At 49.0% G+C, this 20,396-nt stretch overlaps 1 non-coding gene and 1 pseudogene across 1 annotated transcript; both read right to left on the bottom strand.

The window, feature by feature from the left end:
- Nucleotides 1-6,449: 6,449 nt before the first annotated feature.
- On the bottom strand, nucleotides 6,450-6,630 carry LOC144674899 (U2 spliceosomal RNA; annotated as a pseudogene).
- A 9,039-nt stretch (nucleotides 6,631-15,669) lies between these two features.
- On the bottom strand, nucleotides 15,670-15,853 carry LOC144674906 (U2 spliceosomal RNA). The gene has a single exon (XR_013574685.1). It is a non-coding gene; the product is annotated as a U2 spliceosomal RNA (small nuclear RNA).
- Nucleotides 15,854-20,396: the final 4,543 nt, after the last annotated feature.

Raw genomic sequence — 20,396 nt, 5'->3', positions numbered from 1 at the left:
GATGATCAGCAGTGAGAAGGCAGGTGGCAGCAAGGATAAGTACAGGTACGACACAGCGAACAGCCTTAGATCCTGTTAAAATGTTGAAAATGTTTCTCCCCTTCTCGAAGATTATTTCCTTCAAAATTTTAGAAATCTTTCAGCTTCAACCAGAAGTCACACACAAGCCAAACAACAAAACCACCTGCGTGCACAGCACAGCACACCATCTGCCAGCCTGCAATGATGTCGGCTCTCTTTTAATCACCTTTTCCCCTCCAATCAGTCCTATTCAGCAGGCAAGCAAAGGAGCGCAGAAAATACATCTGCACGGCTGTTTCTAACTTCTAGAAAGGGAACAGCCTTATCCTAGGAAAGTGAAAAATATCTATACTGTCACAAAGTGATGAACTTGAACTGCAAAACACCACGCTTACCTGAGCTTGTGTCACAGTTTTTGCTGTCTATCTCAGCCAGTATTCTCAGTCGTCCATCCTGGCTTCTTGCTCTCTCTGCAGCTTTCAGATGCCTCCCCTTGGCCGGCCTCAGTGCTCAGTGGTAGATCAGCGCTCGGTATTATTTCTGTCCTCAGTGGTAACTGCTAGGGGAGAAAGGCTTGACTTTTTCAATCACCTTTTACCTCAGTAAAATCCAAGTAGAACCTAAAGTGGCAATGCTTCTCCCTCTCAGCACCCAACATGTCTTGCCTTTTCTTCAGGTTGGATTTGAGGAAGCACTACAGTTGCTGCCTGGCTGCCATTTCAAGTACAGAGACAAGGGGCAGCCCCATGACCCCTCCCCCGACTCCTGCACAATATGCAAATGTAGCACATTGTCTGAGTGCAATTTGGGAGCTGAAGACGGTTTCACAGTGGGATACAAGATATGAGGAGAGGTTTCCTCACAGACACACCGCCACATAAGCCCCTTTAAATTTGCGCGGCTGTGCAAAAAGTTTAATGGGCCCGCACACTTAAACAAATCGGTCACGCACTGTAATGACTCGCCTCATTCAGTTCAACAGAAATTAGGATCATGTTTTTAACCTGTGCCCTAGTTTTAAAATATTTTGTGTTCCATATTTACTTTCTCAATTTGTTATTAATTTACTTTACATTGCTTTATATTCTATTTTGTCTTGGACATGCATCACGGTTCGTTCAATCTCACTGGTTAAGAAAATTAAAATATTTAGTTTGATCAGGGTCTTACACTTGTCAAGAGGAGCCCTTTCAAATACTGGCCTGCTTTTGGAGGCCTGAAGTCACTGGAGCTGCACAAGTCAAGACGACTGAAGGCCTGATTCGCTGTGTAATATACGATGCAGCATCTTGTTGCACTAGCAGGCAGGAAGGAGTTTTCTGCAATGCAGTTTAAAGGCTTGATACACTAAGTACACGTTCATTTCAGGTTTGTCATTTCAGGACGCTGCGTGTTTTTTTGCTCTGTTTTCTGACTCTGAAATTCTAATTCAGACTGTGGAGAAGAGCTGTTGTTGCTGCTGTTGGTTTTCTTTGTAACTGTTGTCGTTTTTTTGTGGAAAAATATACCTTATCCATAAAATATCTGAAAGAACGTTACAAAACATTTCAAAATGGCCATCGCAAAAAGTGCAATCATATTCCAGTTTTTCAAATAGATCATGTCGCACCCTGCGACGCTTCAATACGATCAATGAACATTACAGACATTTCAACATGCTGATTACAGGCAGTCAGACAGTGCAATAGTATTCAAGTTATCTACATAGATCATGTTGCACTCTGAGGTGCTTCAATACAATTGTGATAAATGTAATATTCACTGCATACATTCAATGTGAGTCTTTCAGGCCGAGGGGTCTATACCTTTCCCAGTCCCTCGGTGCACTATGGCTGAAAGGTCTTAGACAGCGACCGTTCCCCGCTGCGCATTTGTGGCGGCTGCCCCAAGCTTTAGTGCGTCCCTCAGCACGTAGTCCTCGGCCTTGGAATGTGCCAGCCAGTCTGCAACACTCTGCTGGGGACAACTCATTGCGCTGGAAGACCAACAAGTTTCGGGCAGACCAAAGAGCGTCTTTCACCGAGTAGATGATCCTCCACCTGCTTGTCTCGATGTGCGTCCCTGTCCCTGGGATCAACACGTAGAGCACAGAGACCTGTGTCACAGAACTGCTTGGGATGAACCGCGACAAAAACCACGGCAACTCTCTGCAGACCTTCTTTGCAAACGCACATTCCACAAAGAGGTGAACAACGGTCTCGTCCCCACGACAGCCACCTCGAGGTCAACATGCAGAGAGGCTGAGACTTCAGGAAGGATCTGACGGGGAGGGCATTTCTCACCACCAGCCAAGCTACGTCTTGGTGCTTGTTGGAAAGTTCTGGAGACGAGGCATTCTGCCAAACGACTTTGACAGTCTGCTCGGGGAAACATCGCACAGGATCCACCATCTCCTTTCCCCGCAGGGCCTATAGTTTTCCACCAGGGACAGGTGGTACGGCACGGTCCAACTACTTGGAGCGTTCCGCGGCAGCGTGGCCACACCCATCCTTCGCTAAACCGGGGACAGGTAGAACCTCAGCACGTAGTGACACCTGGTGTTTGCGTACCGAGGGTCTACGCACAGCTTGATACAGCCGCACACAAAGGTGGCCATCAGTATGAGGGCGATGTTGGGCACGTTTATTCCCCCTTTATCTAGAGGCTTATACAGCGCGTCCCTGCGGACACGATCCATTTTCGACCTCCAGATAAAGCGGAAGATGGCTCGGGTGATCGCCATCGCGCAGCAGTCTGGAATGGGCCAGACCTGCGCCATGTACAGCAACAGCGAGAGTGCCTCACACCTGATGACCAGGTTCTTACCCGCAACGGAGAGGAAGCGTCGCTCCCAGATTCCCAGTTTCCTTTTCACCATAGACACTGGATCCTTCCAGTTTCTAACGCATACCCCGGTCCCTCTGAACCATATCCCCAGCACCTTCAGGCCGTCAGCACTGACGGTGAAGGGGACAAAGGATCGGTCAGCCCAGTTCCCAAAGAACATGGCCTCGCTCTTCCCACGATTTACCTTGGCTCCCGAGTCCAGTTCGAACTGGTCGCAGATGTGGATCAGTCTGCACACCGACAGCGGATCAGAACAGAAGACGGCGACATCGTCCATGTACAGGGAGGCTTTGATCTGAGTGCCTCCACTGCCTGGGATCGTAACTCCTCTAATGCCCGGATCCTTCCTGATGGACTCAGCAAAGAACAGGCGAGAGAGGACAGCCCTGCCTGACTCCAGATTTAATTGGAAAGCTATCTGATTCCCACCCATTGATTGAGACTGCGCTACTGATGTTAGTGTAGAGTAGGATCCAACTGGATCCAATTGCGAATTCCCTCCCCAAACCCCATTTTGAGAGCACATCCACCATGTAGGTGTGCGATATTCTGTCAAAGGCTTTCTCCTAATCCAGGCTGATGAGGCAGGTGTCCACACCCCTGTCCTGCACATAGGCAATCGTATCCCTGAGCAGCGCCAGGCTGTCAGAGATCTTCCTGCCCGGCACAGAGCAGGTCTGGTCAGGGTGAATCACCAATTCCAGAGCGGATTTGACCCGATTGGCGATGACCTTGGACAGAATCTTATAGTCCACATTCAACAGTGAAATGGGTCGCCAATTTCTAATTTCCTCCCTTTCTTCCTTGTGCTTGTAGATGAGGGTGATGATGCCTTTCCTCATGGATTCTGACATACTGCCGGCCAGGAGCATACTCTCGTACACTCCTAGCAGGTCTGGGCCGATCAAGTCCCACAGAGCCGAATACAACTCCACCGGCAAGCCGTCGCTTCTGGGGAGATTTACTCTTCTCGAAGGACTCAAGGGCCTAAGTCAGTTCGTCAGGAGTTCGCGGTTTGTCCAGCCTCTCCCGTGTACTGTCGCCTGAGACCTCCGTGATAGAGGACAAGGAGGACTGGGAGGCCGTGCTGTCCGTCGGCTTCACGTCATAAAATCCGGCATAAAAGGATTTGCTGATCCTCAAAATGTCGGACTGCGCTGACTTTACTGATCCGTCTTCTTCATTCAGGCTGCTGATCACAGAGCTCTCTCTCTGTTCCTTTTGGAAGAAGAAACGTGAGCACGTCTCATCCTGCTCCACGGAGCGGGCTCTGGAATGGAAGATGTTCTTGGAGGCAAAGGGCTAGGCTTGCTGGCTCTTCACCTCTTGGAGTTCTTCCTTGACATCGACCCCCACCGACTGCAGCCGCAGCAGATTCTGCATGTTTTTCTGGAGTCGGGACATTTCCCTCTCTTCCTTTCTAGCTTTCTGGATGCTTTTGAGGATGAAAAACCTCTTGGTGTTTCCCTTGATCGCTTCCCACCAGTGTGTCAGGGACTCAAAGAGGGGTTTCATGGTTCTCCAACCTTCATAAGCCCTCTTGAGCTCCTCAATGTTCTCTGGGGTCAGCAGTTGCACGAATAGCTTCCATGCCCCCCTGCCCACCCTCAGGTCCTTCTCCAAGTGGCAGTCTGCCAGTAGGAGGCAGTGGTCAGAGAAGAACAACGGCTTGACCTCGGTGGATCTGACTGTGAATGCACGGGACACAAACAGGAAGTCTATCCTGGAACGAATGGACCCGTCTGGCCGCGACCAGGTGTATCTACGCTGCGCTCTGTCTGCAGGGTTGCTGAAGACGTCGTGCAGCTTGGCATCCTTAACTGTTTCCATCAGGGATCTGGACGTAGCGTCCAATCTGCTGCCGGCCCTGCTGGATCGTCCAGCCGCATCGATGATGCAGTTGAAGTCACCGCCCAGAATGACCGGCCTGGAGGTCGCCAGCAGCAGTGGGAGCTGCTGAAAAACCTCCAGCCGCTCAGCTCCTTGTGACGGGCCATACACGTTAATTAACCGGAGTGGAGCGTTCTTGTACATTACGTCTGCTACGAGGAGTCGCCCGCCCACCACCTCCTTCACCTCGGAGACGGTGAAGTTGCCTCCCCGCAGCAGAATACCCAGGCCGGAGGAACGAGAGTCATTTCCGCCCGACCAGATCGATGGCCCATGGGACCACCACCGTGACCATTGCCTGTAGGAGCTGAACTGGATAACCTCACTTATCCACGTTAAACTCCATCTGCCAAATTTTGGCCCATTCACCTAACCTGTCCATATCCATTTGTAAATTTCTCATTTCTTCACTGCAACTTACTTTCCCACCTATTTTGGTGTCATCTGCAAATTTAGCTATGGTACCTTCTACTCCTGAATCCAAGTAAATAGTTGGGGCCCAAGGACCGAACCCTGTGGCACCCCACTAGTTACAGCTTGCCATCCACAAAAGACCCATTTATCCTGACTCTCTGCTTTCTGTTGGTTAGCCAAAGCTCTATCCAAGCAAATATATTACCCTTAGCTGCGTGTGATCTTATCTTGTGTATTAATCTTTTGTGCGGCACCTTATCAAATGCCTTCTGGAAGTCCAGACATACTACATCTACAGGATCGCCATTATCCACTTTGCTTGTCACATCTTCAAAGAACTCTAGCAATTTAGTCAAACACGATTTAGTCTTCATAAAGCCATGCTGACTCTGATGGATTGCATTTTGACTTGCATTTTAGGAGGGTAGTGAAGGCATTGGAGAGAGTGCAGAAGAGGTTTACGAGTTTGGTTCCAGGGGCGAGGAAGTTGACTTATGAAGTAAGATTGGAGAAGTTGGGACTGTATTCCTTGGGGAAAAGAAGTCTGAGAGGAGACTTGATAGAGGTATTGAAAATCATGAGGTATCTGGAGAGAGTAGATAGGGAGAAACTGCTTGCACCGATGAAAGGATCGAGAAGGAGCGGGCACAGGTTTAAAGTAACTAGCAGAAGAAGCAAAAGTGATAGGAGCAGCGAGTGGTCAGGGTCTGGAATGCACCGCCTGATAGCGTGGCGGAGGCAGGTTCAATTGAAGAGGGAATGAGATGATTATTTGAAAAGAAAGCATGTGCTGGGTTACGTGGAGAAGGCAGGAGAATGGCACGAAGTGAAATGTTCATTGGGAGAGCTGGTGCAGTCACGACGGGCGGAATGGGCTCCTTGTGCAGTGTAAGGATTGTGTGAACGTGGATGTAGACGTTTCCGAGTAGCTGTGTAAAGTGTGTGAGCTTTGAGGTGTGAGTTTTGACTGTTGCTATATCAGCAGCAGCAGCAGCAGCGGGCGGGAGCGGCAGCAGAGAGCTGGTTGAAAATGTTGTGAGGCGAAAGGTGCAGCTGAGAGAGTGTTTGAGAGGTGTATTTGCAAGTGAAAGATGTTTTTGTATGAGTGAGGTAGAGTGTTTGTGAGATGAGAGTGGTGTCTGTGAGCGTTGGGTGAGCGTGCGTGTTTTTTGTGTGTAGATGGTGCGGGTGAGTGAGAAAGAAAGAAAGTTGGGTTTTGAAAGATGTGCATGTTGAAAAGTAAAGAAAGCAGATGTTTGTAAGAAAACTATTTTTAGCATTGAAAATCCCCTGGAAAGGGGTGGTGCACCATTCCCAGAGATACTGCAATACCGGGTCGATGCGTGGAGTGGACGGAGCAAGCCCCTATTCCATCTCCCTGCTGCAAAAATCAATTTAATATATGGTCCCCAGATAAGGGACGTATCAGATATTAAACTGATAAGAACAGATTTTTTTTTTTTTTTTTTGTAAAAATATACTTTATTCATAAAATATCTTCAATCACATTCCAAACCATTTCAAAAACAACATTACAAGGGTACAATCCAGGTTAAACTTTTACAAAATGTATCACCAGGTGCATCAGTACAAACAATATTACAATCATTTACAGCCTTTCATTTTGAGCTGTACAGCCCGAGGGGCTCTAAACAGTTCCCAGTCTCTCGGTGCGCTGTGGCAGAAAGGTCTTAGACAGCGACCCTTCCCCATTGCGCCTTTGCGGCAGCTGCCCCAAGCTTTAGTGCGTCCCTCAGCACGTAGTCCTGGACTTTGGATTGTGCCAGTCCGCAACAATCGGTCGGGGACAACTCTTTGCGCTGGAAGACCAACAAGTTTCGGGCAGACCAAAGCGCCTCTTTCACCGAGTTGATGATCCTCCAGCTGCAGTCGATTTTTGTCTCGGTGTGTGTCCCTGGGAACAGCCCGTAGAGCACAGAGTCCTGTGTCACAGAACTGCTCGGGATGAACTTCGACAGCAACCACTGCATCTCTCTCCAGACTTTCTTTGCAAAGGCACAATCCACAAGGAGGTGAACAACGGTCTCTTCCCCACCACAGCCACCTCGAGGGCAACGTGCAGAGGGGGTGAGCCTCCTGGCGTGTAGGAAGGATCTGACGGGGAGGGCCTTTCTCACCACCAGCCAAGCCACGTCTTGGTGTTTGTTGGAAAGTTCTGGCGATGAGGCATTCTGCCAAATGACTTTGACAGTCTGCTCGGGGAACCATCCCACAGGGTCCACCCTCTCCTTTTCCCTCAGGGCCTCTAGGACGTTACGTGCTGACCACTGCCTGATGGACTTGTGGTCAAAGGTGTTTTTCTGCATAAATTTTTCCACCAGGGACAGGTGTTGCTGTACGTGGCGCAGGTCTGGCCCATTCCTCACTCCTGTGCTGTGGCGATCACGCCAGCCATCTTCCGCTTTATCTGGAGGTCAAAAGTGGATCCTGTTTGCAGGGACATGATGTAAGAAAACTCTGGATGAAGGGGGAAAAAACATGCCCAACATCACCCTCATCCTGATGGCCACCTTTGTGTATGGCAGTATCAAGCTGTGTGTAGACCCAAACACCAAGCGTCACTACGTGCTGAGGTTTTACCTGTCCCTGGTGTTGCGAAGGATGGGTCTGGCCACCCTGCCGCGGAACGCTCCAAGTGCCGTATCACCTGCCCCGTGTGGAAAAACTTATGCAGAGAAACACCTTTGTCCGCAAGTCCATCAGGCAGTGGTTAGCACGTATCACCCTAGAGGCCCTGCGGGAAAAGGAGATGGTGGATTCCGGCGGACGGTTCGCCGAACAGACCGTCAGGGTCATTTGGCAGAATGCCTCATCACCAGAACTCTGAAGAGAGTGGCCGTGGTTCTTGTCGAGGTGCATCCCGAGCAGTTCCGTGACACAGGTATGGACTCTGTGCTCCAGGGGCTGTTCCCAGGGACACACGCCGAGACAAACATCAACTACCGCCGGAGGATCCACTCGGTGAAAGACACTCTTTGGCTGTCCGAAACTTGTTGGTCTTCCATTGCAAAGAGTTGGCACATTCCAAGGTCCAGGACTACGTGCTGAGGGACGCACTAAAGTTTGGGGCAAAGGCGTAATGGAGAAAGGTCGCTGTCTACGGTTGCGCTAGATGTGTCGTGTAACTGGCAGGTAATGGAAAATTTCGAGAAACACTCAGTCACAAGGGAGAACACGTGACAGGCATGAGAGACAATCCATGAGTCTTTGTAGCTGAGTTTCCGTGTGAGCAACTAGCTCACAGCGCAGAGGAGTTCTTCGATCGAGGCCTGCTGTATTTTTGTCTTTGCTTTCAGCTTGAGCAGTCAAAGAACAAAGAAGAAAAAAAAGTACAGCACAGGAACAGGCACTTCGGCCCTCCAAGCCTGCGCCGATCGGTCTGTGGAGCTTGCCAGCTGACCAGGTATGCAGCTAAAGTCCTTCCACATCTACAGGGAAGGCAAAGTCAGCAGCGTTTCTCCCAGAGTGTAGAGAGTCCTTGGAACTCTCTTCCTCGAAAGGTGGTGGAAACAGAGTCTTTGAATATTTTCAAGACAGAGCTGGATAGATTAACAAGGCGGGGTTGGAAGGTTATCGCTGGTAGGCAGGAATGTGGGGTTGAGGTTACAATCGGATCAGCCATGACCTTCTGAGTAGTGGAGCAGGCTCTTGGGGCCCAGTGGCCTACTCCTGCTCCTAAGTTGTATGTTCATACATGTAGGGGCATTACTTTTTACTGATTCCAGTGCTTCTCCTGCACTGAACCTGGAGAGTACTACGTCAGCTGCTGTTGAGTTGTTTCCTGATGCCCTGCTTTCTTTTGTACGAGCTGTCTAGCATCCTCGTTTATGGGCTTCCTTTGCTTGGCGTTGGGCCTTCTTTTGGGCTGACTGTTGGTCTATTTCCTTTACGGGATGTCAGCATGACATCACCAGAAGGGAAATGTGTCATGTTATGAAGTCACAGTAAATAAGTCCAATGCATTATATCATTATAATAACACAAGATGATGATCAGCAGTGAGAAGGCAGGTGGCAGCAAGGATAAGTACAGGTACGACACAGCGAACAGCCTTAGATCCTGTTAAAATGTTGAAAATGTTTCTCCCCTTCTCGAAGATTATTTCCTTCAAAATTTTAGAAATCTTTCAGCTTCAACCAGAAGTCACACACAAGCCAAACAACAAAACCACCTGCGTGCACAGCACAGCACACCATCTGCCAGCCTGCAATGATGTCGGCTCTCTTTTAATCACCTTTTCCCCTCCAATCAGTCCTATTCAGCAGGCAAGCAAAGGAGCGCAGAAAATACATCTGCACGGCTGTTTCTAACTTCTAGAAAGGGAACAGCCTTATCCTAGGAAAGTGAAAAATATCTATACTGTCACAAAGTGATGAACTTGAACTGCAAAACACCACGCTTACCTGAGCTTGTGTCACAGTTTTTGCTGTCTATCTCAGCCAGTATTCTCAGTCGTCCATCCTGGCTTCTTGCTCTCTCTGCAGCTTTCAGATGCCTCCCCTTGGCCGGCCTCAGTGCTCAGTGATAGATCAGCGCTCGGTATTATTTCTGTCCTCAGTGGTAACTGCTAGGGGAGAAAGGCTTGACTTTTTCAATCACCTTTTACCTCAGTAAAATCCAAGTAGAACCTAAAGTGGCAATGCTTCTCCCTCTCAGCACCCAACATGTCTTGCCTTTTCTTCAGGTTGGATTTGAGGAAGCACTACAGTTGCTGCCTGGCTGCCATTTCAAGTACAGAGACAAGGGGCAGCCCCATGACCCCTCCCCCGACTCCTGCACAATATGCAAATGTAGCACATTGTCTGAGTGCAATTTGGGAGCTGAAGACGGTTTCACAGTGGGATACAAGATATGAGGAGAGGTTTCCTCACAGACACACCGCCACATAAGCCCCTTTAAATTTGCGCGGCTGTGCAAAAAGTTTAATGGGCCCGCACACTTAAACAAATCGGTCACGCACTGTAATGACTCGCCTCATTCAGTTCAACAGAAATTAGGATCATGTTTTTAACCTGTGCCCTAGTTTTAAAATATTTTGTGTTCCATATTTACTTTCTCAATTTGTTATTAATTTACTTTACATTGCTTTATATTCTATTTTGTCTTGGACATGCATCACGGTTCGTTCAATCTCACTGGTTAAGAAAATTAAAATATTTAGTTTGATCAGGGTCTTACACTTGTCAAGAGGAGCCCTTTCAAATACTGGCCTGCTTTTGGAGGCCTGAAGTCACTGGAGCTGCACAAGTCAAGACGACTGAAGGCCTGATTCGCTGTGTAATATACGATGCAGCATCTTGTTGCACTAGCAGGCAGGAAGGAGTTTTCTGCAATGCAGTTTAAAGGCTTGATACACTAAGTACACGTTCATTTCAGGTTTGTCATTTCAGGACGCTGCGTGTTTTTTTGCTCTGTTTTCTGACTCTGAAATTCTAATTCAGACTGTGGAGAAGAGCTGTTGTTGCTGCTGTTGGTTTTCTTTGTAACTGTTGTCGTTTTTTTGTGGAAAAATATACCTTATCCATAAAATATCTGAAAGAACATTACAAAACATTTCAAAATGGCCATCGCAAAAAGTGCAATCATATTCCAGTTTTTCAAATAGATCATGTCGCACCCTGCGACGCTTCAATACGATCAATGAACATTACAGACATTTCAACATGCTGATTACAGGCAGTCAGACAGTGCAATAGTATTCAAGTTATCTACATAGATCATGTTGCACTCTGAGGTGCTTCAATACAATTGTGATAAATGTAATATTCACTGCATACATTCAATGTGAGTCTTTCAGGCCGAGGGGTCTATACCTTTCCCAGTCCCTCGGTGCACTATGGCTGAAAGGTCTTAGACAGCGACCGTTCCCCGCTGCGCATTTGTGGCGGCTGCCCCAAGCTTTAGTGCGTCCCTCAGCACGTAGTCCTCGGCCTTGGAATGTGCCAGCCAGTCTGCAACACTCTGCTGGGGACAACTCATTGCACTGGAAGACCAACAAGTTTCGGGCAGACCAAAGAGCGTCTTTCACCGAGTAGATGATCCTCCACCTGCTTGTCTCGATGTGCGTCCCTGTCCCTGGGATCAACACGTAGAGCACAGAGACCTGTGTCACAGAACTGCTTGGGATGAACCGCGACAAAAACCACGGCAACTCTCTGCAGACCTTCTTTGCAAACGCACATTCCACAAAGAGGTGAACAACGGTCTCGTCCCCACGACAGCCACCTCGAGGTCAACATGCAGAGAGGCTGAGACTTCAGGAAGGATCTGACGGGGAGGGCATTTCTCACCACCAGCCAAGCTACGTCTTGGTGCTTGTTGGAAAGTTCTGGAGACGAGGCATTCTGCCAAACGACTTTGACAGTCTGCTCGGGGAAACATCGCACAGGGTCCACCATCTCCTTTCCCCGCAGGGCCTATAGGACGTTACGTGCCGACCACTGCCTGATGGACTTGGGGTCAAAGGTGTTTTTCTGCATAAAGTTTTCCACCAGGGACAGGTGGTACGGCACGGTCCAACTACTTGGAGCGTTCCGCGGCAGCGTGGCCACACCCATCCTTCGCTAAACCGGGGACAGGTAGAACCTCAGCACGTAGTGACACCTGGTGTTTGCGTACCGAGGGTCTACGCACAGCTTGATACAGCCGCACACAAAGGTGGCCATCAGTATGAGGGCGATGTTGGGCACGTTTATTCCCCCTTTATCTAGAGGCTTATACAGCGCGTCCCTGCGGACACGATCCATTTTCGACCTCCAGATAAAGCGGAAGATGGCTCGGGTGATCGCCATCGCGCAGCAGTCTGGAATGGGCCAGACCTGCGCCATGTACAGCAACAGCGAGAGTGCCTCACACCTGATGACCAGGTTCTTACCCGCAACGGAGAGGAAGCGTCGCTCCCAGATTCCCAGTTTCCTTTTCACCATAGACACTGGATCCTTCCAGTTTCTAACGCATACCCCGGTCCCTCTGAACCATATCCCCAGCACCTTCAGGCCGTCAGCACTGACGGTGAAGGGGACAAAGGATCGGTCAGCCCAGTTCCCAAAGAACATGGCCTCGCTCTTCCCACGATTTACCTTGGCTCCCGAGTCCAGTTCGAACTGGTCGCAGATGTGGATCAGTCTGCACACCGACAGCGGATCAGAACAGAAGACGGCGACATCGTCCATGTACAGGGAGGCTTTGATCTGAGTGCCTCCACTGCCTGGGATCGTAACTCCTCTAATGCCCGGATCCTTCCTGATGGACTCAGCAAAGAACAGGCGAGAGAGGACAGCCCTGCCTGACTCCAGATTTAATTGGAAAGCTATCTGATTCCCACCCATTGATTGAGACTGCGCTACTGATGTTAGTGTAGAGTAGGATCCAACTGGATCCAATTGCGAATTCCCTCCCCAAACCCCATTTTGAGAGCACATCCACCATGTAGGTGTGCGATATTCTGTCAAAGGCTTTCTCCTAATCCAGGCTGATGAGGCAGGTGTCCACACCCCTGTCCTGCACATAGGCAATCGTATCCCTGAGCAGCGCCAGGCTGTCAGAGATCTTCCTGCCCGGCACAGAGCAGGTCTGGTCAGGGTGAATCACCAATTCCAGAGCGGATTTGACCCGATTGGCGATGACCTTGGACAGAATCTTATAGTCCACATTCAACAGTGAAATGGGTCGCCAATTTCTAATTTCCTCCCTTTCTTCCTTGTGCTTGTAGATGAGGGTGATGATGCCTTTCCTCATGGATTCTGACATACTGCCGGCCAGGAGCATACTCTCGTACACTCCTAGCAGGTCTGGGCCGATCAAGTCCCACAGAGCCGAATACAACTCCACCGGCAAGCCGTCGCTTCTGGGGAGATTTACTCTTCTCGAAGGACTCAAGGGCCTAAGTCAGTTCGTCAGGAGTTCGCGGTTTGTCCAGCCTCTCCCGTGTACTGTCGCCTGAGACCTCCGTGATAGAGGACAAGGAGGACTGGGAGGCCGTGCTGTCCGTCGGCTTCACGTCATAAAATCCGGCATAAAAGGATTTGCTGATCCTCAAAATGTCGGACTGCGCTGACTTTACTGATCCGTCTTCTTCATTCAGGCTGCTGATCACAGAGCTCTCTCTCTGTTCCTTTTGGAAGAAGAAACGTGAGCACGTCTCATCCTGCTCCACGGAGCGGGCTCTGGAATGGAAGATGTTCTTGGAGGCAAAGGGCTAGGCTTGCTGGCTCTTCACCTCTTGGAGTTCTTCCTTGACATCGACCCCCACCGACTGCAGCCGCAGCAGATTCTGCATGTTTTTCTGGAGTCGGGACATTTCCCTCTCTTCCTTTCTAGCTTTCTGGATGCTTTTGAGGATGAAAAACCTCTTGGTGTTTCCCTTGATCGCTTCCCACCAGTGTGTCAGGGACTCAAAGAGGGGTTTCATGGTTCTCCAACCTTCATAAGCCCTCTTGAGCTCCTCAATGTTCTCTGGGGTCAGCAGTTGCACGAATAGCTTCCATGCCCCCCTGCCCACCCTCAGGTCCTTCTCCAAGTGGCAGTCCGCCAGTAGGAGGCAGTGGTCAGAGAAGAACAACGGCTTGACCTCGGTGGATCTGACTGTGAATGCACGGGACACAAACAGGAAGTCTATCCTGGAACGAATGGACCCGTCTGGCCGCGACCAGGTGTATCTACGCTGCGCTCCGTCTGCAGGGTTGCTGAAGACGTCGTGCAGCTTGGCATCCTTAACTGTTTCCATCAGGGATCTGGACGTAGCGTCCAATCTGCTGCCGGCCCTGCCGGATCGTCCAGCCGCATCGATGATGCAGTTGAAGTCACCGCCCAGAATGACCGGCCTGGAGGTCGCCAGCAGCAGTGGGAGCTGCTGAAAAACCTCCAGCCGCTCAGCTCCTTGTGACGGGCCATACACGTTAATTAACCGGAGTGGAGCGTTCTTGTACATTACGTCTGCTACGAGGAGTCGCCCGCCCACCACCTCCTTCACCTCGGAGACGGTGAAGTTGCCTCCCCGCAGCAGAATACCCAGGCCGGAGGAACGAGAGTCATTTCCGCCCGACCAGATCGATGGCCCATGGGACCACCACCGTGACCATTGCCTGTAGGAGCTGAACTGGATAACCTCACTTATCCACGTTAAACTCCATCTGCCAAATTTTGGCCCATTCACCTAACCTGTCCATATCCATTTGTAAATTTCTCATTTCTTCACTGCAACTTACTTTCCCACCTATTTTGGTGTCATCTGCAAATTTAGCTATGGTACCTTCTACTCCTGAATCCAAGTAAATAGTTGGGGCCCAAGGACCGAACCCTGTGGCACCCCACTAGTTACAGCTTGCCATCCACAAAAGACCCATTTATCCTGACTCTCTGCTTTCTGTTGGTTAGCCAAAGCTCTATCCAAGCAAATATATTACCCTTAGCTGCGTGTGATCTTATCTTGTGTATTAATCTTTTGTGCGGCACCTTATCAAATGCCTTCTGGAAGTCCAGACATACTACATCTACAGGATCGCCATTATCCACTTTGCTTGTCACATCTTCAAAGAACTCTAGCAATTTAGTCAAACACGATTTAGTCTTCATAAAGCCATGCTGACTCTGATGGATTGCATTTTGACTTGCATTTTAGGAGGGTAGTGAAGGCATTGGAGAGAGTGCAGAAGAGGTTTACGAGTTTGGTTCCAGGGGCGAGGAAGTTGAGTTATGAAGTAAGATTGGAGAAGTTGGGACTGTATTCCTTGGGGAAAAGAAGTCTGAGAGGAGACTTGATAGAGGTATTGAAAATCATGAGGTATCTGGAGAGAGTAGATAGGGAGAAACTGCTTGCACCGATGAAAGGATCGAGAAGGAGCGGGCACAGGTTTAAAGTAACTAGCAGAAGAAGCAAAAGTGATAGGAGCAGCGAGTGGTCAGGGTCTGGAATGCACCGCCTGATAGCGTGGCGGAGGCAGGTTCAATTGAAGAGGGAATGAGATGATTATTTGAAAAGAAAGCATGTGCTGGGTTACGTGGAGAAGGCAGGAGAATGGCACGAAGTGAAATGTTCATTGGGAGAGCTGGTGCAGTCACGACGGGCGGAATGGGCTCCTTGTGCAGTGTAAGGATTGTGTGAACGTGGATGTAGACGTTTCCGAGTAGCTGTGTAAAGTGTGTGAGCTTTGAGGTGTGAGTTTTGACTGTTGCTGTATCAGCAGCAGCAGCAGCAGCGGGCGGGAGCGGCAGCAGAGAGCTGGTTGAAAATGTTGTGAGGCGAAAGGTGCAGCTGAGAGAGTGTTTGAGAGGTGTATTTGCAAGTGAAAGATGTTTTTGTATGAGTGAGGTAGAGTGTTTGTGAGATGAGAGTGGTGTCTGTGAGCGTTGGGTGAGCGTGCGTGTTTTTTGTGTGTAGATGGTGCGGGTGAGTGAGAAAGAAAGAAAGTTGGGTTTTGAAACATGTGCATGTTGAAAAGTAAAGAAAGCAGATGTTTGTAAGAAAACTATTTTTAGCATTGAAAATCCCCTGGAAAGGGGTGGTGCACCATTCCCAGAGATACTGCAATACCGGGTCGATGCGTGGAGTGGACGGAGCAAGCCCCTATTCCATCTCCCTGCTCCAAAAATCAATTTAATATATGGTCCCCAGATAAGGGACGTATCAGATATTAAACTGATAAGAACAGATTTTTTCTTTTTTTTTTTTTTGTAAAAATATACTTTATTCATAAAATATCTTCAATCACATTCCAAACCATTTCAAAAACAACATTACAAGGGTACAATCCAGGTTAAACTTTTACAAAATGTATCACCAGGTGCATCAGTACAAACAATATTACAATCATTTACAGCCTTTCATTTTGATCTGTACAGCCCGAGGGGCTCTAAACAGTTCCCAGTCTCTCGGTGCGCTGTGGTAGAAAGGTCTTAGACAGCGACCCTTCCCCATTGCGCCTTTGCGGCAGCTGCCCCAAGCTTTAGTGCGTCCCTCAGCACGTAGTCCTGGACTTTGGATTGTGCCAGTCCGCAACATTCGGTCGGGGACAACTCTTTGCGCTGGAAGACCAACAAGTTTCGGGCAGACCAAAGCGCCTCTTTCACCGAGTTGATGATCCTCCAGCTGCAGTCGATGTTTGTCTCGGTGTGTGTCCCTGGGAACAGCCCGTAGAGCACAGAGTCCTGTGTCACAGAACTGCTCGGGATGAACCTCGACAGCAACCACTGCATCTCTCTCCAGACTTTCTTTGCAAAGGCACAATCCACAAGGAGGTGAACAACGGTCTCTTCCCCACCACAGCCACCTCGAGGGCAACGTGCAGAGGGGGTGAGCCTCCTGGCGTGTAGGAAGGATCTGACGGGGAGGGCCTTTCTCACCACCAGCCAAGCCACGTCTTGGTGTTTGTTGGAAAGTTCTGGCGATGAGGCATTCTGCCAAATGACTTTGACAGTCTGCTCGGGGAACCATCCCACAGGGTCCACCCTCTCCTTTTCCCTCAGGGCCTCTAGGACGTTACGTGCTGACCACTGCCTGATGGACTTGTGGTCAAAGGTGTTTTTCTGCATAAATTTTTCCACCAGGGACAGGTGTTGCTGTACGTGGCGCAGGTCTGGCCCATTCCTCACTCCTGCGCTGTGGCGATCACGCCAGCCATCTTCCGCTTTATCTGGAGGTCAAAAGTGGATCCTGTTTGCAGGGACATGATGTAAAAAAACTCTGATGAAGGGGGAAAAAACATGCCCAACATCACCCTCATCCTGATGGCCACCTTTGTGTATGGCAGTATCAAGCTGTGTGTAGACCCAAACACCAAGCGTCACTACGTGCTGAGGTTCTACCTGTCCCTGGTGTTGCGAAGGATGGGTCTGGCCACCCTGCCGCGGAACGCTCCAAGTGCCGTATCACCTGCCCCGTGTGGAAAAACTTATGCAGAGAAACACCTTTGTCCGCAAGTCCATCAGGCAGTGGTTAGCACGTATCACCCTAGAGGCCCTGCGGGAAAAGGAGATGGTGGATTCCGGCGGACGGTTCGCCGAACAGACCGTCAGGGTCATTTGGCAGAATGCCTCATCACCAGAACTCTGAAGAGAGTGGCCGTGGTTCTTGTCGAGGTGCATCCCGAGCAGTTCCGTGACACAGGTATGGACTCTGTGCTCCAGGGGCTGTTCCCAGGGACACACGCCGAGACAAACATCAACTACCGCCGGAGGATCCACTCGGTGAAAGACACTCTTTGGCTGTCCGAAACTTGTTGGTCTTCCATTGCAAAGAGTTGGCACATTCCAAGGTCCAGGACTACGTGCTGAGGGACGCACTAAAGTTTGGGGCAAAGGCGTAATGGAGAAAGGTCGCTGTCTACGGTTGCGCTAGATGTGTCGTGTAACTGGCAGGTAATGGAAAATTTCGAGAAACACTCAGTCACAAGGGAGAACACGTGACAGGCATGAGAGACAATCCATGAGTCTTTGTAGCTGAGTTTCCGTGTGAGCAACTAGCTCACAGCGCAGAGGAGTTCTTCGATCGAGGCCTGCTGTATTTTTGTCTTTGCTTTCAGCTTGAGCAGTCAAAGAACAAAGAAGAAAAAAAAGTACAGCACAGGAACAGGCACTTCGGCCCTCCAAGCCTGCGCCGATCGGTCTGTGGAGCTTGCCAGCTGACCAGGTATGCAGCTAAAGTCCTTCCACATCTACAGGGAAGGCAAAGTCAGCAGCGTTTCTCCCAGAGTGTAGAGAGTCCTTGGAACTCTCTTCCTCGAAAGGTGGTGGAAACAGAGTCTTTGAATATTTTCAAGACAGAGCTGGATAGACTAACAAGGCGGGGTTGGAAGGTTATCGCTGGTAGGCAGGAATGTGGGGTTGAGGTTACAATCGGATCAGCCATGATCTTCTGAGTAGTGGAGCAGGCTCTTGGGGCCCAGTGGCCTACTCCTGCTCCTAAGTTGTATGTTCATACATGTAGGGGCATTACTTTTTACTGATTCCAGTGCTTCTCCTGCACTGAACCTGGAGAGTACTACGTCAGCTGCTGTTGAGTTGTTTCCTGATGCCCTGCTTTCTTTTGTACGAGCTGTCTAGCATCCTCGTTTATGGGCTTCCTTTGCTTGGCATTGGGCCTTCTTTTGGGCTGACTGTTGGTCTATTTCCTTTACGGGATGTCAGCATGACATCACCAGAAGGGAAATGTGTCATGTTATGAAGTCACAGTAAATAAGTCCAATGCATTATATCATTATAATAACACAAGATGATGATCAGCAGTGAGAAGGCAGGTGGCAGCAAGGATAAGTACAGGTACGACACAGCGAACAGCCTTAGATCCTGTTAAAATGTTGAAAATGTTTCTCCCCTTCTCGAAGATTATTTCCTTCAAAATTTTAGAAATCTTTCAGCTTCAACCAGAAGTCACACACAAGCCAAACAACAAAACCACCTGCGTGCACAGCACAGCACACCATCTGCCAGCCTGCAATGATGTCGGCTCTCTTTTAATCACCTTTTCCCCTCCAATCAGTCCTATTCAGCAGGCAAGCAAAGGAGCGCAGAAAATACATCTGCACGGCTGTTTCTAACTTCTAGAAAGGGAACAGCCTTATCCTAGGAAAGTGAAAAATATCTATACTGTCACAAAGTGATGAACTTGAACTGCAAAACACCACGCTTACCTGAGCTTGTGTCACAGTTTTTGCTGTCTATCTCAGCCAGTATTCTCAGTCGTCCATCCTGGCTTCTTGCTCTCTCTGCAGCTTTCAGATGCCTCCCCTTGGCCGGCCTCAGTGCTCAGTGATAGATCAGCGCTCGGTATTATTTCTGTCCTCAGTGGTAACTGCTAGGGGAGAAAGGCTTGACTTTTTCAATCACCTTTTACCTCAGTAAAATCCAAGTAGAACCTAAAGTGGCAATGCTTCTCCCTCTCAGCACCCAACATGTCTTGCCTTTTCTTCAGGTTGGATTTGAGGAAGCACTACAGTTGCTGCCTGGCTGCCATTTCAAGTACAGAGACAAGGGGCAGCCCCATGACCCCTCCCCCGACTCCTGCACAATATGCAAATGTAGCACATTGTCTGAGTGCAATTTGGGAGCTGAAGACGGTTTCACAGTGGGATACAAGATATGAGGAGAGGTTTCCTCACAGACACACCGCCACATAAGCCCCTTTAAATTTGCGCGGCTGTGCAAAAAGTTTAATGGGCCCGCACACTTAAACAAATCGGTCACGCACTGTAATGACTCGCCTCATTCAGTTCAACAGAAATTAGGATCATGTTTTTAACCTGTGCCCTAGTTTTAAAATATTTTGTGTTCCATATTTACTTTCTCAATTTGTTATTAATTTACTTTACATTGCTTTATATTCTATTTTGTCTTGGACATGCATCACGGTTCGTTCAATCTCACTGGTTAAGAAAATTAAAATATTTAGTTTGATCAGGGTCTTACACTTGTCAAGAGGAGCCCTTTCAAATACTGGCCTGCTTTTGGAGGCCTGAAGTCACTGGAGCTGCACAAGTCAAGACGACTGAAGGCCTGATTCGCTGTGTAATATACTTTGCAGCATCTTGTTGCACTAGCAGGCAGGAAGGAGTTTTCAGCAATGCAGTTTAAAGGCTTGATACACTAAGTACACTTTCATTTCAGGTTTGTCATTTCAGGACGCTGCGTGTTTTTTTGCTCTGTTTTCTGACTCTGAAATTCTAATTCAGACTGTGGAGAAGAGCTGTTGTTGCTGCTGTTGGTTTTCTTTGTAACTGTTGTCGTTTTTTTGTGGAAAAATATACCTTATCCATAAAATATCTGAAAGAACGTTACAAAACATTTCAAAATGGCCATCGCAAAAAGTGCAATCATATTCCAGTTTTTCAAATAGATCATGTCGCACCCTGCGACGCTTCAATACGATCAATGAACATTACAGACATTTCAACATGCTGATTACAGGCAGTCAGACAGTGCAATAGTATTCAAGTTATCTACATAGATCATGTTGCACTCTGAGGTGCTTCAATACAATTGTGATAAATGTAATATTCACTGCATACATTCAATGTGAGTCTTTCAGGCCGAGGGGTCTATACCTTTCCCAGTCCCTCGGTGCACTATGGCTGAAAGGTCTTAGACAGCGACCGTTCCCCACTGCGCATTTGTGGCGGCTGCCCCAAGCTTTAGTGCGTCCCTCAGCACGTAGTCCTCGGCCTTGGAATGTGCCAGCCAGTCTGCAACACTCTGCTGGGGACAACTCATTGCACTGGAAGACCAACAAGTTT

Source organism: Cetorhinus maximus, unplaced genomic scaffold (genome assembly GCF_964194155.1).
Source record: "Cetorhinus maximus unplaced genomic scaffold, sCetMax3.hap1.1 HAP1_SCAFFOLD_853, whole genome shotgun sequence".
Taxonomy (NCBI): Eukaryota; Metazoa; Chordata; class Chondrichthyes; order Lamniformes; family Cetorhinidae; genus Cetorhinus; species Cetorhinus maximus.
Note: the sequence above shows the minus strand (reverse complement) of the source record. Positions and strands in the feature narration are given on the sequence as shown.